The 12,530-nt window shown below is 38.1% G+C and overlaps 1 protein-coding gene and 1 pseudogene across 1 annotated transcript in view; both read right to left on the bottom strand.

Annotated features, from left to right (window-relative positions):
* LOC141505182 (guanine nucleotide exchange factor VAV2-like) overlaps positions 1 to 12,530 on the bottom strand; it is a 447,203-nt gene that overhangs the window by 294,957 nt on the left and 139,716 nt on the right. The gene's annotated exons all lie outside the window — the stretch shown is intronic.
* The window catches only part of LOC141505180 (STE20/SPS1-related proline-alanine-rich protein kinase pseudogene), a 39,419-nt pseudogene extending 26,889 nt beyond the window's left edge, over positions 1 to 12,530 (bottom strand).

Raw genomic sequence — 12,530 nt, 5'->3', positions numbered from 1 at the left:
CTCTATGATTCAGTAACATAGTCCTCTTTCTTATTTCTCACCCAAGTCATCTCATTTTCCAACTGTTTATTTTTGATAGTGATCTTTGATGCCTGGAATTCTTTCCCTTTTCATGTCCATCTCCTAGATTCCTTCAGTTATCCCAAAATTTCATCTTCCAAAACCATTTTCCTAATTGCTCTTAAAGTTACTGTCTCCCCTCTGTGGATCACCTCCGATTTATCATATATATACATACATACATATATATATATATATACACACATATATGTATATATATGTAATCTTGTTTGTACATAGCTATTTGCATGTTAGTTTGCAATCATACCATGACCTGCTTGAGATCATGAACTGTTTTTTTTCTCTCTGTATTTCTATCACTTAGCAGAGTTTCTAGCATATAGTAGGTGCTTAATAAATGTTTGGTGATTAGAATGCTGGATGGTCTTAGAGATCACCACCATTCACTATTCAAATGAGCATGCTTTGTTAAAGATCCTCTTGAGACCTGTAATTCCAGTGGTATAGTGAACCCATAAGTAAATGCCTCCAACTAGTGCAGACCAATACCATCTCTACAACTAAAAGTCTTAAAGTCCGTAACAGGGTTCTGAGAGATTGTCAAATCAACACATATATGTCAAAGGAAAGACCTGAGCCCAGGTATTCCTTACTCCCAAGACTGAATGTCTAGTCTTACTAACATTTCTTATTATGTTCAATTATTATTATTGATAGTGACAACACTCAATATCACTCACCACATGGAGCAAATGCTTCCAAGTTACAAAGTGCTTTCACATCCATTATTTCATTTAATCTTTATAGCAATTCTGTGAGACAGATAGTACAGAGATCATTATCAAAAGACCTGAATTTGAATCCAAGCTCTCCCACATATGACCAAATCCATTCTCCTCTTAGGACTTCCCTCGGTTGCACCACAAGACTTAATGATCTCTGTGGTTCCTTTCAGCTCTTAACCCTACAATTCTCATTTTATATATATGAGGATACAGAAGTTAAGGGAGTAGCTAGATAGAACACTGGGCATGGAATACCTGAATTCAAATCTAGCCTCAGACACTTACTAATAATTGTGTGCCCCTGGACAAGTTACTTAACCTCTGGTTGTCTTAATCTATTGGAAAAGGAAATGGCAAACCACTTCAGTATCTTTGCCAAGAAACCCCCATGGACAGTATATTTCACAGTCATGAAGAGTCAGACACAATTAAACTACTGAACAACAGCAGCAGCAGCAGGGGTTCAGAAAACAAAATTAACTTGTTTGTGCTCACACAGCTAATAATTAGCTAAATTAGACCTAGAATTCTTCTTTCTTCAGACTCTATTCTTTATAGTATATCATGGGTATATAATATATATATATATATATATACATATATATATATATATAGTATATCAGACTTTTGGGAATATTATGACTTCCTTTTAAAAAGAAAAGTATTTCATGATTGTTCCATGTCAGTAGTTGCATTTATATTGCATATTTTGTTAGAGATTAATAAAGATCAAAATATTGAACTTGATAGGCAGATGAATTCCTGGACACGTTTCAAAAATGTCAAGATCTGTAGGATGTGTACTACTACCCTGGATGAGAGTACCCACGAGTTTTCACACCTGTGGCTAAAAGAAGCTATGGCATAAACAGCAACCATATCCTGATAAAAACCATCTTAGTAGATAAGACTAAACCAGATTGAGGTCAATCAACAGACCTTAAATCTATTGGTGAATTAAAGAGGATGTCTGCTCCAAGTATATGTAGACTTCCCCTGTTGTAATGAGTAGATGAAAACAATTTCCTCCAATGGCCATGAAGGAGGTTGAAATAGTGGTTCTGGAGGGCTTAGAGTTCTGTCAGACATCAAAGACACTGAGGTCATCCACTATATCCCGACACTGAGATCATCCACTATATCCCAGGTCATCTCCAGTTGCTTCTATTTTTTGTCTTGCCAAAGGAAGAGAGAGCGAGGCTAAGGACTTTATATAGCTCTACTTCACTTAAATCACACACAAATCAAGACAACACCCTTATCATGTCACTGGTCTTCAACAAACAACTACTACGCTATAACATGCAATCTTTGGTGAATGCTATTACATCAGAAAGATTAATAAAAACAAAAATGACTCTAATAGTGTTCCATTTGTTCTTATGCACAAATATTTATTGTCCTGAGGAAGCTGCCTCTAATAAAGGCAAATCCAAGTTTGAATATCAATGAGACTAACTTCTCAGTGTCATTCATCCCAACGTGGATACACAATAACATAAAGCATTAAGCTATGGTTGATTCAGCTACCATGAAGATACAAAGGCTAGTTTGTTATTTGCCTAACTTTAATCCCTTAGTCTTTGCAAAGTTTCTCCAGAGCTGACTTATAAAGCTAGAAGAAAACCTCACTGGAATAAAAACTAATTTATAGACTCTAGAGGGGGAGACTGACATTTTCTAGATCATATACCATCCCTGTAAATCAATTTCTATTCCCTGTTTTCCAGCTCTGACTGCCCCAGCCTTTATAAATAAATGCCAAGCATAATGAGTTTTGAAATAACCAGCCTAAAAGTAACAAAGAAAATGACAGTCATTGAAAAATCATAGTTCTTTGGGTTGAGCCTAAGTGTAGTTTAAAATGATTATGGAGACCCAGATGACATGGTGCAGAAGTAGGTCCAGAGGGTTTGAAAAGGAAGCTCTATCCACCTCTACATTCTCCTTCCCTTTTTGGAGGAGAATAAAGAGTGATTCCTAGATTTTTATAGATTCCTAGAAAAATGCTAAATGACAACCCTGATATTCCTCAGATCTTAAAAGAAGCCTGAACTTTCTCCTGAGCTCAAGGAAGTCCCTCTGCCTAACTTGGGGCTCAGTTTCTTCACCTAGTTTTGACTAGATAACCTCTAGGGTCTCTTCTAGATCTATATCTATCTATATTACTTTGATCAGATAACTTCTAAGATTCCTTGAAATTCACATGATTATATGCTTGTTTTTAGGGGAAAGGAAAGCAAATAATGCTATCACCTTTGAATGCATACTCTTAGAGGATGGTCCTTAAAAGCTACTTCAACATTCCATTTACTCTCCTATACATATTCTCCAATGCCAAGAATGCACTCCTTTTTCACCCTTGGATATCTGAATCCTTCTTTTATGTCAAGGATCAGCTCATATGTCTTTTCCTAAACAAAATCAAAGTATTTCTTGATGCCTCCTAACTGGCAGTGCTCTCTTTCTCCTGAAACAATTTTGACATACAGCAGTATTTCCATTTCATCTGCCCAGGAGAAGGTAACCTTCTTGAGGACAGATTCTCTTCGAGTTGTTTGTTCCCAATGTCTATTATGCTTGTTGAATTGATTCCAATATAGAAGAAAAAATGCAGAGGGTTCCGTTGCTAAGGGACAAAGGTGAGTCTTGTTCTTTGCTGACATCATCAGGTAACTTTCCCATCCCTAACCACATTCTCTTTATTAGCCAGAAACATTTCATGGAGTTCATTTTTTTCATGTTCAGTATTTATCTACTGCAGAAACAGCACTCTAAGCAAATTTCTTTTTCAAGTATTTTCTACCCAGCTAGGAAAAGGACTCAGAATTGCATATAAAGGCATCAGATAGATATTCCCCTCCCCCCCCCCCAAAAAAAGAAAGAATGTCACAGGGGATTAGTTTAGGGTTTGTTGCTCTGTCCCCACTAATTACGCCTACACTGCAATGCATCTTGTGTTTGGATACCAGTGACTAAGGAAAGAACTAGCATCTCCATCGGGGACAGGGATGGAGGCAGAGGGGAAACAAAAATTCACATTGGATATGCTTAACAAATATCACTTTTTAAAAAATTTTAGCTTTTCAATAGGAACAGATTTATTCCCCAGAAGCCAAAGCTTCAGGAGACAGCCTGAATGGTTAAGACTTTCACACTAATTGTTGCTTCAGGTAGACCCCAGAACACTAAAGGGATAACCTGCAACGGGCAATTCATAGGCAGAGATGAAGTCAAGCCACTTACTTTGTCTAAATTTCTTTAAGGATGTAGCTGAGTTATAGTCAGGAAGAAAAATAATCACCACTGGGGAAAATCCAGTGGGTTTTTCTTAGAATAGGGAGTTTTCTTTGAGATTCTGACCTATGTCTGAGAAACCTCTCTTTCCCATAGCCACATGTTTGAATTCTCTCTTAGATGCTGAATCAGACATGGGGGAGTAAGGAGGGGAGCAAGTTAGCCGATATTTTCGATTTCAGAAACCCTCTGAATCAAAAGTAGAGAAACAATAGTACTTTTCAGTTTAACTTCAAAAAGAGGACCTTCCAATCTAAACAAAAGAGGTTTCATCACAAAAGAAGTTATAAAAATGTAATGTATGGATATAATCCAAACTTTTTTTCAAATGCAGCAAAAGAGATGAATTTTATCATCCCCCAGTGCTTTGAAAAGAAAGCTGTTCTTGAAAGCTGGCACTGAAAGATTCCTCTATTACCACTCCCCACAGACACCAGTTTCTGCACCAATTTGAAACCTGGGTTTCATCCCCTCCTATCTTCCTCCTCCCATATCCTTCCCCAACCTCACCCATACACACACAGAAACCTAAGGAGATTTTAAAAGGAAAGCTCCCATTTGAAAAATTCCTGACCTTAAAACTCTGAACAAATGGCAATCAATCAAAAAGCAATTATTGAGCACTTACTATGTGCTAAGCATCTGATCTAGCAATTAAGAAATCATTATTAACCTTGAAGAGAGCATGTTCATTCTAGTAGGGAGTCAAGGATAATGTGGAAATTGAAAAAGTGCATGACTGAGGACAGTGAAGCCCAAGAAAGAAAGAGACAAAAGTGGGAAATTCAGCAGAGAATGGATTTGGGAGGAAAGATACTGAAATTAAATGTACAGGGTTGGTATCTTCGAGCATATCTTATTGGCTCACCATACAACACAAGAAATAAAAAAAAGGAGGGGTGAAGCTTTTGTTCACAAACTACCCAAGAACACAGAATCTGTCTAGAAAAAGGGTTCCTGCTGAAATCACTGAGTAAAGGTAATGAGGTTAGGATTTTCCCATCAGCACCCTAATGACTGCCTTAAGTCTCTTGGTCACAAAAGATCCTAAAGGATTGATGCTCATGACAGAAGGGGGAAAGTTTTGAGTTTATACAGTTATCAAGTAAATGCTTCAAGATAGTGAGGAAAGTGGTATAAAGCTGTGATAGAGATAAGCCCTTTGAGTATTGTAGGGAGGATGAAATGACACTCATTTTCAAAACCCTTCAATTAGTGAATTATGCCTCAGTCAAAAAGGGGTGCAGGGACCCCATTTTTGGGACCATGGATTTAGTTTTGGAGTCAGGAGAAACAAGGTTGAATCACTGTCCTGACACAAGATATGACTCAAGTAAACAACTTCTTTGAAACTCAGCTTCTTCATTTATAAAATGAGGGTATGAAACTTCCAATATCCACCTCACTAGGTTATTATTAACAAAGTCCTTGACAATCCTTAAAGCAGCCACTCCTGTGTGATTATCACTGTCTTTATTTTCTCATATTACTATTTAACTTTTTGTGACATATCTTAATTTCCAGATACACCATAATAGCATGTCTACAGAATCTTGACTTCTCTCTTCCATGGGATCATAGACTCTTACTTGACCGATTTTGTCCAGTACTGTGCTATGTAGAAAGACAGGCAGTAAATCTTTATTGAAAGAGTAGTAAATAGCATTGAATTGTTTGAAAAAAGGAAGGCTTTGAAAATGAAGAGGACAGCATCCAGCAGGCACGATAGTATGTGTGCGTGCGTGCATGTGTGTGTGTGTGTGTGTGTGTTTGTGTGTGTGTGTGTGTGTGTGTGTGTGTATGTGTGTGTAAAACAACTTCAGGGGTAGTATCAAATCATTTTTACATTCTAAAAGCAAGGGAGCTCTGGGCCTAGCATATTTCCTGCCCCAATTTATTTGTAGATACTCTACTATGGTATTTACCTTACACACACACAGACACACACAGACAAAAAGATACACACACACACACACACACACACACACACACACACACACACACACACTTTCTACCCCATAAATTGTGACCGATAGATAGCCTTGTACATTTTGCTCCATTCCTAGACAATTCACTCATAGTCTGCTCTTAGGACTAGCTGTTCTGGCACGTAGCTACTGGGTACAATTTCATTAGCACACACTGGTGGGAATAATCTTGCCCCCCAATTATTTCCCCCCTAGTTTTCTGGTTTATTAAAAAAAACCTTAACTGAAGTCAGGCTTTCATTTCCCATGGGGAGATCAGACTTCAAATGCAAATCTCCAGGTAAAGGAAATTAACTGAAATTCATAGTAAGGTCTAAATGACTCATTCATCTAACAAGTATTTATGGGACCACTTAATATTTTTCAAGTGCATATTGTTCAAAACTCTTGGGACATACAAAGAGGTGGCTTTACCTTCAAGGAGCTTTCCATTGAAAATTCTGCTTTTTTCTAAGGATAATTTGGAGTAGTCAGACAAAGGCCATTTCTTAACTGTCTTTATCTCCCCAGGACCCAACTCATTATCTGGCAAATAGTAGGCTGTTACTTGATAGGACACTTGGAGAAAATCAAGGGGAGAGGGTGCCAAGAGAGAACTGGGTGAAATCATAGCTAAATCCAATTTTTCAAAGATTATTAAGACCCTAGTTCTCAGGGCAGCTAGGTGGCACAATGGATATAGAGCACTGACCCTGGAGTCAGGAGGACCAGAGCTCAAATCAGACCTCAGACACTTAATAATTACCTAGCTGTGTGGCCTTGGGCAAATCACTTAACCCCACTGCCTTGCAAAAACCTTTAAAAAATGACCAGAGGGGCAGCTAGGTGGCATGCATAGTGGATAAAGCACCGGCCCTGGAGTCAGGAGTACCTGGGTTCAAATCCGGTCTCAGACACATAATAATTACCTAGCTGTGTGGCCTTGGGCAAGCCACTTAACTCCATTTGCCTTGCAAAAAATAAAAAATAAAAACAAACAAAAAAAATGACCCTAAGTTCTCATTCAAACAAAAAGCAGAGGGACTGCTCAGAATTAGTTTATTATCCTAAAAACCTAAGGGTTATAATGCCTTGGCAAGTCTATGAAATAGCATACATTGTTACCTAAGCACAATCATACATACATTTAACAAATACCTATTAAGCATTTAATGTGTTTTCGAGCCATATGATCTGGGTTGAAGCCTAGACTTTATCACTAATAGCCATGATCAGAGGCAAGTCACAATTTCTCTGAGGCTCAATTTTTTCATCTATAAAATCAAAATGTTAATATTGTACAGCTAGTACTCTCATGCTTCATGTGAGGAAGATGCTTTGCAAAGTATATGTGAGAAAGGGAAAGAGGAAGAGAAAGAAAAAAAGGGGAATAGAAAGATCAAGAAGAAATGAAGAAAGAAGGATGATTGATTGATTATTGTCCTTTGTAATTGAAGAAGACCATGACAAGTGAATATTGTGCAAAGACATCCTTCTCTCTGCCTTTTCCAGAAGTATCATCAACCCATCCACCCCCATGGTCCTAGTAGGAACAAAGACTTCTAGTGATGATTTTGAAAGCTGTGGGAGTCCTTGACCTTTAAGATATGGGACCCTCCGATATCAGTGAGGTACCATAGTGTTTTAGCAAGACCAGGCAAAAACACATGTATGGTGATTTTTTTGTGACTTTTGCAAAGGCACAGTATAGCTAACCAGTCTCTTATGGTCTAATCATCAGCACAATACATTTATACTTTTGACAATATAGTATAGCAAAGCTGACTCCCAAAAGTCTGTCAGTAAGGTGATTGAATCTTTCTAATCAGTTTTGCAACCATATTCTCCCTTGCAACCCAAAGACTTTGGTTTCCTCAAAACTGCTTACGGGAATAAAACCTCCAGATTGCTAGTCAGCATCATTTATGGTCAGAACTACAACAACATCTGATTGTCTTCGAATTTCTGACTTTCATTCTTTATTAATGAAAACATTTTTGGCAAGTACTTTCCCTCTGGTTTTTCTTGCTCCAGTCCATGAATTTCACTTATGGTGGCACAATATGAATGCCCCCAGCTATCTCTCTTAATCATGGTCCCAGTTCTGAAAACCAACAAAATAGAAAAGGGTCTATTCCTTAATTCCTAACTGTGGTATTCCTCTTTGAACACTAATTTTTTCAAAGTAAATGTTTTGATGAGTATGAAAGAATACAGGATGAAGGAAAAGAAGAGGAAGAAGATGAGGAAGGAAAGGAGAAAGATGGAAGAGAAAAGGAAGAGGAGGGCAAAAGAGTAGAGAACAAAGGAAGGAAGAAGGAAAGAAAGGAAAAGGTAAAGGTGAGGAGTAAGAGGAAAAGGAACAGAAGATGAAGGAAAAGAAGAAAAAGGAGGAAGAAAAGGAAGAAAAAGAAGATGAAGTAGGAAGAGAATGACAAAAACCAGATCTCTACCCTTATTGAACTTAGACTTTAATATTCAAGGGATAAAGTTCAAAAACTGCAATATATTAAAGAAATTAGATAAATGCAAACTACTATGATAATCACAGAGAGAAAAAATATGTAATAACTGATAGGTCCTTCAACCTTGCTTGGTCTATTCTAGGGTACAAAAGTGATGAAAAGTTATATGATATTAAGCCAGTACCTTCCAACTACTCTACATGGGTTTGGCAAGTACCTAGTTATTTAAATGCTATCTCCCCCACTAGAATGAAAGTTCTTTGAGGGCAGGAATGGTTGTGCCTTTCTTTATGCCCTTTCCTGTCTGACTACTGACTCCGCCTTATTGTCTCTTGGTTAATTACCATAAAACTTAGAGCTTTTCTCTTGAGAAGTACAAACCTCATTGATAATCCAGGAACCAAAATAGAATATTAAGCCAGTTCACTGCCCTAGAATACCTCTAACAGACAATGGTATAGGATATAGAAGGAGATGAAATTCAGAGTCAATAGTCTAGCAGTGCTTTTCTATCAGTTTCTGGGGAAGGCTCCAGAGTCCTAGTCAAATTTAAGACTTGGAACAGTCTTGCAGTTTCAATGATGAAGAACATTTGCCAACTACCTGAGGCAACTAACATTATATAAGACAGTCCTTATCATGAATTGTTTAATGCGGGTGGGGAAAGGAGGCATCTTCACACCATCATACCATTCAATAAATATTCAAGAATTTATAATTTTTATTGAAGTCTCCTTTAGAGTTAGTCTAAATATGTTTCCCCACCCTGTCCTGCTCCATTCCATTCAGCCATTTCTCTATATACAACTAACACTCAAAGAAGTTAAGCTGAACTAATAATTCAACACAGCTATAATTTGATTATTTTTAATTTTTTTTTTAGGTTTTTGCTAGGCAATGGGGTTAAGTGGCTTGCCCAAGGCCACACAGCTAGGTAATTATTAAGTGTCTGAGATCAGATTTGAACCCAGGTACTCCTGACTCCAGGGCTGGTGCTTTATCCACTGCGCCACCTAGCCGCCCAACACAGCTATAATTTGAAAGATGACAGTAGTCACCAGAAAAACAAAACAGATGGTGTGTTCTATTTCTGGAGTCAAGCAAGAAAAAAAACTCTTCATTTGAGGGGAAAGGTAGAATACCCTAAATATAACCTACCTCTCTTTAGCTTCCCTTTTTTTTCCTGCTGTTACAAATTCCAGTCTATAATTTCCCCCCATGTACCTTCTTCCCTTCCCTAGTTGACAGACTCTTCTCAGTGATCTAGCAAGCCCTTAGAAGGTCAGAGACCATGTTGCCCATTCCCTGAATACATCAAGTGTGGAAATAAAGATAATGGACTGTGGTAGGTTACAAGGTTAGAGCTACAAATCTTACTCAGAAGAGAGGAAAATGTGCTGACAAAGCTGGTGACTTCTTCCTTGGTCAAAAGCATAATTCTGTTCAGATAAAGGATTTAGAACTGAAAGAGATCTTAGAGAGCCATCTACCATAACACATACACATAAGTCACTTTCTGTACTTGGGCTTCAGTTTCCCCATCTGTAAGATGAGGGAGGAGCTGGTCTCTATGACCTCTTATCTCTTTTAGCTCTCAAACTATGGTCTCACTCATTTTGTAGTTGTAGAAAGTGAAACTATAGAAGTGATTTTTCTCCCCAAGTTCACACAGATGAGTATCAAACCCAAATTTTATGACCCCAAACCAGAATTCTTTGTAGAGTAACACATTATCTTTAGCCACTGCTGTTTGCCAGATCTGGAATATCCAATAGGTGGGATTATTTGTATAGAAAAAAAAAACCTCCTCATTTACTCTCAAAGGAATTTTGTTTAAGTGGGAATGGTAGAGAAAGAGATGGCCTAGAGCTGGGATTTCATCAGTGGAGGAATTAATGAGAAAAAAACTGTCTATCAATTCAGATCAATCACCAATCAATAAGAACCACATACACACACACACACACACACACACACACACACACAAACACACCCATCACCTACTATGTGCAAATCACAAATTAGGCAAACAGATAAGACAATAATGCAATAATATCTGCTCCAGCCTCAGTCTCTCTTAATTTTGTGATCATGAGCAAGTCACTCCACTTCTGTCTGCCTCAGTTTCTTCATCTGTAAAATGGGACAATAATAGCTTTTACCTTCCAGAGTTCTATGAGATAATAATTGTAAAGGACTTAAGATAGTTACCACTAAGTGCTATAAAAAAAGTTAGCTGGTTACTGTTGTTGTTGTTACTTGTTTGGTAATTTATACTTTCAGCTTCATTCTGTTCTCTAAATAATTTGTCTGGGACACACAGTCAGTAAATGTCAAAGGCTTGACTTGAAACCAGGTCTTCCTTATCCCCCAAAGCCCAGCTCCATACTAAAATTTAGGTTCTGGTATTGCTTCTAGACCTGTTTTCTCTACCTTGCTCTTAAGCAAAATTATAGTACAGATCCACTACAACACTTTGCATCTCTTGACTCACTTCAGGGTCCCAGAGAAAGGGCCTTAGGCTTTCTCTCTCATTCTCTATTGGGCCTGACTTGGTGGTGAAATAGGTACCCAAGATGAAGTCAGTAAACCCCATGATGTACACCCAGGAAAGGTTTGATTTCTCTGCCTCCAATGTCTGATCTCCAGTGGATACTTCACACAACTCCCAAAATCATTTTCCTAATGTACAGTTCTAACCCTATTACCATCTAATCCCCTACCCTCCAACTCTACAATCTTCAGGCTTTCCCAACTGTGACTTGGGAAAAAAAAAACAAACATCTCCTTGATCTACCACTTAAGGCCTTCTACAATGTGGATCCAACTGAACTTTCTGGCTTATTTCCTACAACTCTCCTTCCTACACTCTGCTAACTGAACCTATTGGTCATTCCCGAAACCTAATATTCCATCCTCTAACTTTGCCCATTTGCACAGATTATCTGCTCCCCATGCTTGAACTACACTCCCTCATTTTATAAATGAAGATAACAAAGAAGATGAAGATATGAAAGGAAAGTAAAAAATAAACATTTTTGACTTTTAAGAACATTTCCCTCCCATCCTCACACACACAACAACAAAAATTCCACTCTAGCCAAGAGTATTTTTTGGAATCATTTTTCTTTTTCCATCTCTATAGTCAGCATTCTTGGCAGTGTTATCAATACTTAATTTGTCCTGAATACCAACTGCATCAGCAAGACTTAGGTGAGACCAAGAACCTCATATGACATCAGCAAAATGCTGACCCTTGAGACACTTTAAGATGCCATTTGTACCCTGGTTGTTGTTGCTTTAATTGTTTTAACCTTTACCCACTTCAATCAGAGAATACAAGTTAAACTTTATGGATGCTTAATGTTGTCAATATGAAGAGGGAAAACTGCATCAAAATGAAAACCATTGTGCTGCCTTTCACTTCCAACCCTGCCAATAAACACAGACTTAGAGCTTTAAAAAAAATTAACCAGTAATTCACCCAGATACATATTAATCTCAACGCTTCAATCTTACTTCCTGAAACCTAACCTCATAGCTGTTTTCTGCTACAACATAGACTAAAAGCAGGGGGGGGGGGCGGAGGGAGGAAGGGAGAGAGGGGGAGAGGGGGAGGGAGAGAGGGAGAGAGAGGGGGAGAGAGAGAGGGAGAGAGAGGGGGAGAGAGAGAGAGAGAGAGAGAGAGAGAGAGAGAGAGAGAGAGAGAGAGAGAGAGAGAGAGAGACAGAAAACAAAACCCTTTTGCTCTAAAATGGAAAGCCCCTAGACTTTTGATATTTCACAACCTCAGTTAACCTTTCAGTGGAATCTCCATCCTCTACTTTGCCTGAACCTACTACATCTACTTTTAAATCATACAACCATGACTAACATGCTCATTGAATTGAACTGAATTACTGCATGAGGTTTTATAATAGCATGGAGTAGACTTAAAGTCAGGAAGACACAGATTCAAATCCCACCACTCATGCTTGCTACTTGTAGGTCCTTTG

This window comes from Macrotis lagotis, chromosome 1, assembly GCF_037893015.1.
Source record: "Macrotis lagotis isolate mMagLag1 chromosome 1, bilby.v1.9.chrom.fasta, whole genome shotgun sequence".
Lineage (NCBI taxonomy): Eukaryota > Metazoa > Chordata > Mammalia > Peramelemorphia > Peramelidae > Macrotis > Macrotis lagotis.
The sequence above is the reverse complement of the archived record's forward strand: the minus strand, read 5'-3'. Positions and strand labels throughout refer to the sequence as shown.